The sequence below is a fragment of the Lynx canadensis genome, chromosome D1 (assembly GCF_007474595.2).
Source record: "Lynx canadensis isolate LIC74 chromosome D1, mLynCan4.pri.v2, whole genome shotgun sequence".
NCBI classification, from domain to species: domain Eukaryota; kingdom Metazoa; phylum Chordata; class Mammalia; order Carnivora; family Felidae; genus Lynx; species Lynx canadensis.
The window spans coordinates 35,527,915-35,542,469 of NC_044312.2; positions in this window are offsets into that span (position 1 = coordinate 35,527,915).

The window sequence follows — 14,555 nt, forward strand, 5'->3', positions numbered from 1 at the left end:
TTCCTAACCTGGGGAAAGATACAGATATCAAAATTCAAGAAGCACAGAGGACTCCCATTAGATTAACAAAAAGTGAGAATCAATAAGTCATATTATAGTCAAATTGACAAAATACGTAGGCAAGGAAAACTGCTTTCATTAAAGCAGGAAAGGAAAAAAAAAGTCTTGGCCTACAAGGGAAGACAGATCAGGTTTGCAGCAGACCTATCTACAGAAAACTGGCAGGTCAGAAAGGAGTGGCAGGATATATTGAATGTGCTGAATTGATAAAAATTTTGCAGCCAAGAATTCTTTACCCAGCAAGTCTGTCATTCAAAATAGAAGGAGTGATAAAAAGTTTTCCAGACAAACAAAAATTAAAGGATTTCATGATCACTAAACCAGTCCTGCAAGAATTTTTTAAAAAATATTTTTATTGATTTTTGAGACAGAGAGACAGAGCATGAGCAAGGGAGGCACAGAGAGAGAGGGAGACACAGAATCCGAAGCAGGCTCCAGGTTTTGAGCTGTCAGCACAGAGCCCGACGTGGGGCTTGAACTCACAGACTGTGAGATCATGACCTGAGCTGAAGTCAGACGCTTAACTGACTGAGCCACCCAGGTGCCCCAGCCCTGCAAGAAATTTTAAGCGGGACTCTCTGAGGGGAGAAAAGATGAAAAATTAAATAAACAAATAAATTAAATACATACATACATACATACCAAAAGCAACAAAGACTAGAAAGGACCAGAGAACACCACCAGATACACCAAGTCTAGAAACAACATAATGGCAATAAGTTCATATCTTTCAGTACTCATTAATGGACTAAATGCTCCAATCAAAAGACATTGGGTAACAGAATAGATAAGAAAACCATCTATATGCTGTTTACAAGAAACCCACTTCAGACCCAAAGACAACTTCAGATTGAAAGTAAGGGAATGGAGAACCATCTATCATACTAATTGCTGACAAAAGAAAGCCAGAGTAGTCATGCTTACATGAAACAATCTAGACTTTAAAATAAAGACTGTAACAAGAGATGAAGAAGGGCATTAGACCATAATTAAGGGGTCTAACTACCAGGCAGATCTAGCAATTGCAAACATTTATGCTCCATATGTGGTCGCACTCAAATATATAAATCAATTAATCACAAACAAAGAAATGTACTGATAATAATACCATAACAGTAGGGGACTTGAACACCCCACTTACAGCAACGGACGGATCATCTAACCAGAAAATAAACAAAGAAACTATGGCTTTGAATGACACACAGGACCAGACTAACTTAACACACATATTAAGAACATTTCATTCTAAAGCAGCGGGATACTCATTCTTCTCCAGTGCACATGGAATATTCTCCAGAATAGACCACATACTGGGACACAAATTAGCACTCAACAAGTACAAAAAGATCAAGATAATACCATGCATGTTTTCAGACCACAATGTTATGAAACTCAAAATCAACCACAAGAAAAAAATTTGGAAAGGTAACAAATACTTGGAGACTAAAGAACACCCTACTAAAGAAGGAATGGGCTAACCAGGGAAGTTGAAGAATAAATTAAAAATTACATGGAGCCAATGAAAATGGTAACACCACAGCCCAAAACCTCTGGGTTACAGGAAAGGCGGTCATAAGAGGGAAGTGTATAGCAATCCACACCTTCCTAAAGAAGGAAGAAAGTCTCAGATACAAAACCAAACTTTACACCTTAAAGAGTTGGAAAAGGCACAGCAAATAAAACCCAAAACTAGCAGAAAACAGGAATAGTAAATATTAGAGCAGAAATTAATGCTATTGAAACCAAACCAAACCAAAACAAAACAAAACAAAAGAAGCAGTAGAACAGATCAATAAAACCAGAAGCTTGTTCTTGAAAGAATTAAGAAAATTGATAAACTACTAGCCAGTTTGATCAAAAAGAAAAAGGAAAGGACCTAAATAAATAATATCAAGAATGAAAAAAGAGAGATCACAAGCAACACAGCAGAAATACAAACAATAAAGGAACATTATAAGCAGGGGCACCTTGGTGGCTCAGTTGGTTAAGCATCCAACTTCAGCTCAGGTCATGATCTCATGGTCTGAGAGTTTGAGCCCCACGTCAGGCTCTTTGCTGACAGCTCAGAGCCTGGAACCTGCTTCAGATTCTGTGTCTCCCTCTCTCTCTGCCCTTCCCCCACTCATGCTCTGTCCCTCTCTCTCTCTCCCTCAAAAATAAATAAACATTAAAAAATTAGACAAAAAGAATATTATGAGCAATTAGACATCAAGAAAATGGGAAATCTGGAATATATGGACAAATTCTTAGAAACATATAAGCTACCAAACCTGAAACAAGAAAAAATAGAAAATTTGAACAGACCCATCACAAGTAAAGAAATTGAATTAGTAATAAAATATCTCCCAAAAAACAAGAGTCCAGGGCCAGATGACTTTCCAAGGGAATTCTACTATTTAAGGAAATGTTAACACCTATTCTCTTGAAGCTGTTCCAAAAAACAGAAATGAAGGAAACTTCCAAACTCTTTCTATGAAGCAAACATTACCTTGATTCCAAAAGCAGACAAAGACCCCACTAAAAAGGAGAACTATAGACCAATTTCCCTGATGAACATGGATGCAAAAATCCTCCACAAGATATTAGCCAACTGGATCGAACAATACATTAGAAGAATTATTCACCATGACCAAGTGGGATTTATACCTGGGATGCAGGGCTGGTTCAATATCCACAAAATAATCAATCTGATTTATCACATCAATAAAAGAAAGGACAAGAACCACATGATCCTCTCAATAGATGCAGAGAAAACATCTGGCAAAGTACAGCATTCTTTCTTGACAAAAACTGTCAAGAAAGTAGGGATAGAAGGATCATACCTTGAGATCATGAAAGCCATATATGAAAGATCCAGTGCTAATATCATCCTCAATGAGGAAAAACTGAGAGCTTTCCACCTAAGGTCAGGAACAAGACAGGGATGTCCACTCTCACCACTGTTATTCAACATAGTATTGGAAGTCTTAGCCTTAGCAGTCAGACAGTACAAAGAAGAAAATGCATCCAAATTGGCCTGGAGGAAGTCAAACTTTCATTCTTCACAGATGACATGATATTCTCTATATGGAAAGCCCAAAAGATTCCACCAAAAAACTGCTAGAACTGATCCATGAATTTAGCAAAGTTGCAGGATATAATATCAATGCACAGAAATCGGTTGCATTCCTATACCAAGAATGAAGGAACAGAAAGAGAAATCAAGGCATCGGTCCAATTTACAATTGCACCAAAAACTGTTAAATACCTAGGAATAAATCTAACCAAACAAGTGAAAAATCTATGCACTAAAAATTATAGAAATCTTATGAAAGAAATTGAAGAAGACACAGAAATATGGAAAAAAGATTCCACACTCCTGGATAGGAAGAACAAATATTGTTAAAATGTCAATACTACCGAAAGCAATCTACATATTCAATATAATCCCTACCAAAAATAACACCAGAATTCTTCACAGAGCTAGAACAAACAATCCAAAATTTGTATGGAACCAGAAAAGACCCCGAATAGCCAAAGTGATCTTGAAAATGAAAACCAAAGCTGGAGACAGCGCAATCCTAGACGTCAAGTTGTACTACAAAGCTGTAATCAAGACAGTATGGTATTGACACAAAACAGACACTCAGATCAGTGGAACAGAGTAGAGAACCCAAAAATGGACCCACAAATATGTAGCCAACTAATCTTTGACAAAACAGGAAAGAATATCCAATGGAATAAACACAGTCTCTTCAGCAAGTGGTGCTGGGAAAACCGGACAGCGACATGCAGAAAAATGAAACTGGACCACTTTCTTATACCATACACAAAAATAAACTCAAAATGGATGAAACATCTAAATGTAAGTTAGAAATCCATCAAAATCCTTGAGGAGAAAGCAGGCAAACCTCTTTGATCTTGGCTGCAGCAACTTCTTACTCAACATGTCTCCAGAGGCAAGAGAAACAAAAGCAAAAATGAACTATTGGGACTGCATCAAAATAAAAAGCTTCTGCAAAGCACATGAAACGATCAGCAAAACTAAAAGCAACCGACTGAATGGGAGAAGATATTTGCAAATGACATATCAATTAATGGATTAATATCCAAAATCTATAAAGAACTTATCAAACTCAACACCCAGAAAACAAATAATCCAGTGAAGAAATAGGCCAAAGACATGAATAGATGCTTCTCCAAAGTAGACATCGAGTTGGCCAACCAACACATGAAAAAATGCTCAACTGCACTCATCATCAGGGTAATACAAATCAAAAACACAATGAGATACCACCTCACACCTGTCAGAATGGCTACCATTAACCATTCAGGCAACAACAGATGTTGGTGAGGATGTGGAGAAAGAGGATCTCTTCTGCACTGCTGGTGGGAATGCAAACTGGTGCAGCTACTCTGGAAAACAGCATGGAGTTTCCTCAAAAAATTAAAACCAGAAGTACCCTTTATCCCAGCTATTGCACTACTAGGTATTTATCCAAGGGATTCAGGGATGCTATTTCGAAGGGGCACTTGCACCCCAATGTTTATAGCAGCACTATCAAAAATAGCCAAAGTATGGAAAGAGCTCAAATGTCCATGGAGGGATGAATGGAGGAAGAAAATGTGGTATATATATATATATATATATATATATATATATACACATATATATGTATATGCACACACACACACACACACACACACACACACACACACACTGGAGTATTACTCAGCAATCAAAAAGAATGAAATCTTGCCATTTGCAACTATGTGGATGGAACTAGAGTGTATTATGCTAAGCAAAATTAGTCAGAGAAAGCCAAATATCTTATGACTTTACTTATATGAGGACTTCAAGACACAGAACAGATGAACATAAGAGAAGGGATGCAAAACTAATATAAAAACAGGGAGGAGACAAAACATAAGAGACTCTTAAATATGGAGAGCAAACAGAGGGTTACTGGAGGGTTTGTGGGAGGGGGGAATGGGCTAAATGGTAAGGGGCATTAAGGAATCTACTCCTGAAATCATTGTTGCACTATATGCTAACTAACTTAGATGTATATTTTAAAAATTAAATTAAATTAAATTAAATTAAATTAAATTAAAACCCTAGAGTTCATCTTTTTCAAGTGAACAGAAAACATTTACAAAAAGTGACCGTATATTTGTTTATAAAATATATCCAATAAATTTCAAAGAATCAAAACTGTAAAAAGTTGTTTCTTTGATACAATAGAATTAACTATAGTATAATAACAAAATGTAACTAACACATCTCACAGATATTTGTTAATTAGCTCATACAGCTCAAAAAAGAGTTACAGATCAAAGGAGAAATCCCAGCAAAAATACTTGGAACCAAGTAATAATGAACATATATTAAAACCTTGTGCAATAGAAATCGAGTTTTAGTATGTCAATCTAAGCTAAATAACAGCAATCTCTCCTGCTAATTATAACTAAAAACCCCCATGCAGTAGCTTTTGAGTATTATATTATATAACAATATTCCCTAGAGAATCACTAAAATCATTTCCAATAAGCATAGCTAAAAATTCAAAAGATAAATAAAAACAGAATATTAAAAGTTATTCAGATAATGAGAAAGAAGGCAGGAATAGGAGAACATGGGGGTTAAAAACAGAAATAAATAATAAAATGATATAGCCCAAATTGTACTAATATCAATCATTACATTAAATGGTAATTGTCTAATTACTCTAATTAAAGCGATTTTTAAAGTTACTTAAAAGTGTCCAATTTTATGCTTCCTACAAAAGATAAAATTTAAGTAAAATATAGAATGAAATAAATGGTTAGAAAAACAAATCTTGGGGTGGCTGGGTGGCTCAGTTGGTTAACATCTGACTTTCTTTCAGATCATGATCTCATGGCTCATGAGTTTGAGCTCTGTGGGGCTCTGTGCTGATAGCTCAGAGACTGGAGCCTGCTTCGGATTCTTTGTCTCCTCTCTCTTTACCCTTGTCCCTGCCCCTGCCCCACTCACTCTTTCTCAAAAATGAACAAACATCAAAAAAGGAAATCTTTGTAAACAGTAACCATATAAATACTTGCGTAGTTCTATCAAGTAAAATGAACTTCAAAACAGAGTATTACCAGAGAATTCCAAGGGTTTAAAAGTTACACATCAGGAAAATATAGCAATCATAACCTAACTTCTTAGTAGTAGAAATTAAAATATATGAAGAAAACTTGGGGCGCCTGGGTGGTGCAGTCGGTTAAGCGTCCGACTTCAGCCAGGTCATGATCTCGCGGTCCAGGAGTTCGAGCCCCGCGTCAGGCTCTGGGCTGATGGCTCAGAGCCTGGAGCCTGTTTCCGATTCTGTGTCTCCCTCTCTCTCTGCCCCTCCCCCGTTCATGCTTTGTCTCTCTCTGTCCCAAAAATAAATAAACGTTGAAAAAAAAAATATATGAAGAAAACTTGACAAAAATAAAGGAAAAAAAATGATAGTTTCATGAACATAGAGATTTTCAAATATTTTCTCAATAATTGATAGAAAAAAAGTAAAACCATTGAGGTTTGTGAAAAACACTAACAGATATGTTGAAGTATTTAATATTTTGGGGAAGTCCCCCCCCCCACAAGCAATTACAAAATGAGCATTATTTTCAAGTGCACAGGCAGCGAGCAATACCATTAGACTGCATTTTGACCATAAAAGAAGTTTCAATTAATTCAAAAGTATTTAAACTGAATAGGATATATTCTGGGAACATGAAGATTTAAAGATGAAATCAGTAACATAAAATTACTTAGCAAAATCCAAAATATTGGGAAATTAAATATTAAATTTCCCTGAGATAAGAAATACAAATCAAAAGTACAATGAGATATCACCTACAGCAGTCAGAAGGGCTAAAATTAACAACACAGCAACATCAAGTGTTGACAAGTATATGGACAAAGAGGAACCTTCTTACACTGTTGGTGGGAATGCAAACTGGTGCACCCACTCTGGAAAACAGTATGGAGGTTCCTCAAAAAGTTAAAAATAGAACTATCTTATGATACAGCTTGCCTTTGCAACAACATGGATGGAGCTAGAGAGTATCACGCTAAGTGAAATAAGTCAGAGAAAGAAAAATGCCACCTGATTTCACTCATCTATGGAATTTCAGAAACAAAACAAATGAGAATAGGGGAAAAAGAAAGAGAAACAAACCGGGAAACAGACTCTTAAATATAGAGAACAAACTGATGGTTACCAGAGGGGAGGGAGGTGGGATGGGTTAAATCGTTGATGGGGATTAAAGAGGGCACTTGTGATGAGCACCCAGTATTGTTTATGTAAGTGAGGAATCACTAAATTCCACGCCTGAACACTGTATGTTAACTAACTGGAATTTAAATAGAAACTTTGAAAGGAAAAACATTCCCTAAAATGTTTTGAAATGGTTAACATAGCTGCTTTCTTGGGAATATATTGGAGTGAGGTGATATTAAGGTATATGTTATACCAGCTCAAGTGAAAGAATACTGTAGTTTCAATTTGGGTAATGGCAGCAGGAGTGGAGGGGGAGAATGAACTCTACAGTAAAAATGTCAGGCTTGCTTATTTTCTAAAGTTGGGTGCTCAAAGTGAGGAAGGAATCAAGAACATATTTCAAGTTCTAGTTTGAGAAGCTCAGTGGGTAATGATGCCATATATTGAGATATTGAAGTGTGCCAGAAAATTTGATTTGTGAAGGGAAATCAAAGGGTCAGTTTTAGACATTTTGATTTTAGGTTACTTTCAAGTCTTGCCAGTGTTGCAGAAAATACATTTTTGAGGATGTTGATCATAATTTTATAATTAAGTTACTGACTGGGAATTCTGTGTATAAAAAGAAATGGATTAAATCATTCAGGGAGGGGGATATAGAAGAAATAGAAACTATCTCAATAATATGCTTATTCCACTCAATATGTTCTATTCAAAGAGTCTTTCTTTCCATTCACTCTACAAGGGCAACATATGCTCTTCTGCTTTGGGACCTATGTACATGTTACCGACCCTTTCTGAGATGCTCTCCACCACTTTTCACCTCACTAATTCCTACACTTATTTCTCATCTTAGCTTATAGGTTATTCCTGAGAGAAATATTCCCTGGCCTCCTGTGTGAATTATGTAATATTTAATCCTAGCATTTATCACAATTTATTATATAAACATTTGTACATTATTGTATAATGTTTAAGAATATGCCAAATGGAGATATTTTAAATGCCTGTAAATAAACTCGATATATTGACTCATTAAAATAATATTTCTTTCATCCTTAATAAACACTACTTAGCATGTCAGATCTGAAAGTTCTATCATTAAGAAGAACTGTGTTTTAGCTATGACATTCTATTTAGACAAAAAATGTGGTATTTAAGGTGAAATTTTTTCCTTGTTATATATTCTTAATTATGTCACTGTAAACCTTTTAAAATATTAGTATACCAATTGTAAGGAACTATAGAAATGTTTCAATTTCAATGATATATAGAATTATTTGACTGATATTTGAGAGCTGGTAGTTTTTTTCTTCTGTAGAGGAAATGAAATATGAAGAGAGATATCTGAAATACATTCTGGACTGTTTTTTTTTAAGAAATTGACCAAAGGAAAAAAAAATTGACCAAAGAAGCTATACATAATTGTTCTCTTACATGATCATTTACTTTTTCTCAATTTTATCATTTTTAATCAAGTGGATATCCCCAAATTTTAGATATAATAGTGTTAAATAAAAGAGACTATCCATAAAATAACTTTTTCAACTTTTATTTTCCCTAACCAACATATATGTCTATAACAACGTATATGCATGGGTGGATAAATACATATGTCCTACAGACACACACAAATATATCCACACACAGACTCTCTCTCACATGCACCCATCCACTCCTCCCCTCGCATACATACACAGCCAAGGTTTTCATCCACAGCTTCCAAAAACATTTTGCATGGAATATTTTTTTAAAGAAATTCAGTTTTAAGCTAAGTATTTGCCAGAAGCATTTTTTTCTTTCAGCTTTCAAATAGTGTAAAATGATAAACCCCAGAGATATAGGACATTGAGAAATAAACCTACTAAATTTGCTCTTGTAAGATATATTTAAATGAATCAAATAAAATCTACAATAAGAACATACGTTTCAAAAAAAACTACAAATGATGCCTGACACTGTACAGACATAACCAATGAAATAGTAGTTACATTTAAATGAAGAGACCTATTTAGTCATCCACTTTATACAAAATGACTAACTGTTTGAAATTATGTACTTATGATGGATGTCAACACACTGGCAAAATGCAGTGTGTACTCTAATCTGGAAACCCCCAGACACTTTCTGCTGCTTGGTTATGCCTCCTTTTAATAGGATTCATTTTATCCTTGGTGATACAATGCTGTTTCAGCAAGAGGGGATCACTTATCAGGCAAATTAAATTCCTAGTCAATTTCCTTACAATAACTCAAAATCATGGGTATCTGAGCTTTGGGACTCAATAATTTATTACAAATCAGAAAAGAAGTTTTATCTGTATGTGCAACACATTTTGATGAATACTAAAATATTGCAAATGATTATAGGCTTCATTTTAGCTCTAATATACTTAAGAGTATATTAGGAGTAAACAAGTGTCTCTCATTCCAATTATTAGTTACATGCTGAATTCTTTTTCCATCAAGAGCAAAGCAAATTTATGAAATTATTTCAATTTTTATTTTCCCTGCTGATGGTTACTGAACTAAGCCAAGCACAGATAAATGTTCTGAGTTACCTATTTTGTTACATAGATCAAACAAAATTTAAAATAATTGAATCAATTATTAGATATAAAGAATAGCAAGCACAGGAGAAGTTATTTTATAATAGTTACTAGATCCAGTGATTTACTGAAGTACACAATTGAGTACCAAATAATATTCTAGGCATTAAAATGGATCTAGAATTAGACACATTACTGGAGGAATTTCAGGTGAAAGATTCTGTTCTCAAGGTAAATGTGCCCTTAGAAAGGCAGCTATGAGGAATTAAACACACACACACACACACACACACACACAATCTCTTGATATAGAGTTAATAAGGTCTATTTACCTATCTGCTAACTATCTAAAGTTAACCATAATATAGAAGTCTTTTCTACATTCTTCAAAATTATTTTTTGCTGTAAAGGCAATTTAAACATTTGTTACAATATTTTTTCTTTATTCCTATGTTTTAGGATAGTACAGTTTAGACACAATTCAAAGGTTCATATATTTAAACTTATTTTAGGGGCGCCTGGGTGGCGCAGTCGGTTAAGCGTCCGACTTCAGCCAGGTCACGATCTCGCGGTCCGTGAGTTCGAGCCCCGCGTCAGGCTCCGGGCTGATGGCTCGGAGCCTGGAGCCTGTTTCCGATTCTGTGTCTCCCTCTCACTCTGCCCCTCCCCCGTTCATGCTCTGTCTCTCTCTGTCCCAAAAATAAATAAACATTGAAAAAAAAAATTTTAAACTTATTTTAATTCCATCAACATTATTAAATCATACACAATTTACTGCTATCCTATCAGACTAATAGGGAAATTCCTAATCCCTACATCATACCTTGATTTATGCTTTTAAGATGTTTGTTAAAATGCTAGTCTTGCTTGGTTTGTATAACTAAGCTATAATAACATGCTTTAATTTTACTTACAAGGAAAGCTTAATTTCCCAACTGATCCCTAAGGGACCAGAACATAGGACAGTTAGAGGGAGAAGGGTTTTAGTTTCAAATACCAGAGACTATTCCTTTAAAACTAAATTCTCATAGGTTTTCATAAATAAATGTTTCTTAATTGTTTGTTCTTATGGCCATTAAAATGTTTGAGTATATGAATAATATATAATTATCATAATATATATTATATAAAATACATTTTGCCAGATTCACTGGAGAGTGATTCAGGAAACGTCCTTGCATTGTCATGCTGGAATCCTCACAGCTCTTATACAAAGCAGGAAGTTTTTCCAATTAAGGGATAGTGGAGTTTTCATTTTGTAAATGGTAAAGTTTGCTACCAAGAGTTACACTCCCTGCTAGGAGATTTATTGGTTAATATGTCTATGAATTCAAACTGCCTTTTTTTGTTTGTCTCATCTTGAAGTTAAAAAGATGGTACTTACCTAGCTTTGATGTTGAAAAGTCACGTATTAGTAGTAGCCTAGCCTTTTTATTCTATTTCACTAGAAATCAAATGGGCAATTCTCACTTGTTGCTGTCAAGCTTCATCTCTTCTAGACCACTTATTTATAACCATGTATGAGAATACTTTACTTTCAAGACATGGAAATAAGTAGAGCTGGCTTTGTTTATAAAATGTGTAGTAATTACTGTGGAAGATCATAGCAAACATTGATCTAGAACCAGCAATGAAAATATTTAGTACATGTAAATAATTGCATGCTCTAACAGGCATGTCCTTCTATAGTGGGAGATGGAACTTTGAGTGCTATTGTGAAATTTACACCAACTAAATGCAAGAAAGAATAGTGAATTATTTGGCTTTCAATCTTCATTGACCACTTTAGCCACTTCAGGCACCTTGTGAAAAATTAAAAAGCAAAGGATTGAGCCTTGACAAAGGTTAATCATCAGATTGTTCATTGCTTGATTGTTAATATATTGATGTGTGAACAACTTCAACCATTAATGGAACACAATTCATACCAATTTGTAAACCGGACCAACACTTTGAGGTTTCACCTTGGTCAATTGTATAACTGAGAGATATATATGTAGTATTCACATTGAACATTTACCTCTGTATTTGACCAAATAAGGAGATAGCTCAACTTGATTTCCTAAGTTGTAGTCGACCTAGAATTTTGATATGTCATAAGCCATGTGAAATGGAGTATCGGAGACCTATTACTTTAGTGACTAAAAAAACTGATAAAAAATACATCAGAGATAAAAATTATGACTATATAGAAAGCAAAATAGTAAAATAAAATAAAACATTATAGGTAGCTCAGTTGGTTCAGCATTCAATTTTGACTCAGGTCATGATTTCATGGTTTGTGAGTTTGAGCCCCCCATGGGCTCTCTCTGTCAGTACAGTGCCTGCTTCGGATCCTCTGTCCCTTCCCTGCTGGTTCTCTCTCTCTCTCTCTCTCTCTCTCTCTCTCTGAAATATAAATAAATGAACTTGAAAATAGAATAAAACATTATTAATCTATTCCATTGTACAAGGTACTCTACTAAGTGATATATTTGCATTGAACATTTAAAACTAAAAATAAAGAGGATGTCTCCCTAAGCTCAGTCAGTAGAACATCCAGCTCTTGATTTCAGGGTCATGAGTTCAACCCTATGTTGGGCAGGGAGCCTACTAAAAAAATAAGAAATAAAAATAGAGATTATTAGATTAAAAATAATATATAAGAGATGGATAATAAATACAATGAAAAAACAATGTAGTCTAAGAAGATAGTGATGTTAGATGCTTAGGGAAGTATTCTCTGAAAGAGTGATATGTGAACAGAGACATAAATGAAGTGAAAATGCCTTATAGACAACCAGACCAGGTAAGGGAAACTGCATTGGGCTACTGCTACATAACAAAACCATCCCAAACTCTATGATATAAAACAATGAGGATGTGTCTAATTTGTGGGACCCTTGATGATTATGTTGACCTATCTCATGTAAGGTGACCTATGCTTCCATTTTTAGCTTCCACAGTAGTTTGTGGTTGACTAATCTAGGATGTCCATGACTGGAATGAATCAGTTTCCATTTAATGTGATTATTCATCCTTCAGCAGGCTATTCATGACTGATTCCCTTAACCATCTCAGAGGTCCAAAGAAAAGAAGGCACTCAAAGCCTCTTGAAGCCTAGACCCTTAAGTGAACCCTCTTTACTTTTGTTGCATCCTTGTGACCTAAGAAAATCACAAAGCCAGCCCACAAAGTTAAGGGTAAAGAAAAAAAAAAACTCTATCTCTTGATGGAATGAGCTGCAGAGTCATTTCACAAAAGGTTATTTATACAGAGAGAAATGAAGAATTACAGTGTGGTTTGTTTGTTTGTTTATTATTTGTTGCAATCAATCTACCACAGTAACTGCATGCAAAGAACTTGAGCTTGGGAAATGATTGGCATGTCCAGAACTAGCTTTGAGACCTCTGTGGCCAGAATACAGTGAACAAAAAGGATAAAGACATAATGACAATGATAAAAAGAGACAATGACAGAAGATAGAAAGTTCTGGGTAAGCTATTTAGATTTTTTGTTACAGGAAAGTATTCAAGGTTTAGAGTAGGATTCATTAACTTCATTTGATTTGCATTTTAAATTCATATTGAAAAATACTATTCTTGCCCTTATTTGAAGAATTTGTTCTAAGTGGCGCAGGATAGAGGCGGTGAAAACTATTAGACTCCTGAAGAGTAGCAGACCATGGCACCCAAAAATATGTCACGTGAAATAAGGATTATTGTGAGCCAAAGGCACTTAGGAAACAACAGATAAATCTGGACATTCTCATCTCTTCCTTTTTTTTCCCTGAAAGCAGGAGATAAAATTCTCACACAACAGGTTCCCTCCCTATACCAGAAGAAATACTCTTTAAAAAAAATTAATTGTAGTATACTAATAATGTTATATTAGTTTCAGGTGTGCAGTATAGTGATTCAACAATTTTATACATTACTTAGTACTCAAGAAGATAAGTGTACCCTTAAATCCTCTTCACCTATCCCACCCACGTCCTCTCTGATAACCATCTGTTTGTTCTCTATAGTTAAGGTTTTTTTGTTTTTGTTTTGTTTTTGTTTTTGTTTTTGTTTTTGTTTGTTTGTTTTTTTTTTTTGGTTTTGTCTCTTCTTTCCTTTGTTCATTTGTTTTGCTTCTTAAATCCCACATATGAGGGAAATCACATGGTATTTGATTTTCCTGACTGACTTATTTTGCTTAGCATTGTATTCTCCACACCCATCTATGTTGTTGCAAATGGCAAGATTTCATTCTTTTTTTTTTTACAACTGAGTAACATATATAGATAGATAGATAGATAGATATAACATCTTTATCCATTATTCTTTCAACTTGGGCTATTGCAATAACTGGCTATTGTAAATAATGCTACAATAAACATACATGTATATAAATCTTCTCAAATTAGTGTTTTCATATTTTGGGTAAATACTAAGTAGTGGAATTGCTGAATCATATGGAAGTTCTATTTTTAATTTTTTGAAGAACTTGTACGCTGTTTTCCACAGTGGCTGCACCAGTTTGCATTCCCACCAGTAGTACAAAGTGTTCCCCTTTCTCTGCATCCTTGCCAACATCTGTTGTTTCCTGAGTTGCTCATTTTAGCCATTCTGACAGGTGTGAGGTGATACCTCATTGTGGTTTTCATTTGCATATCCCTGGTGTTGAATGATGTTGAGCATCTTTTCATGTGTCTGTACTGTGTCCTTTGGGGAAATGCCTGTTTATGCTTTCTGCCCATTTTTAATCAGATTATT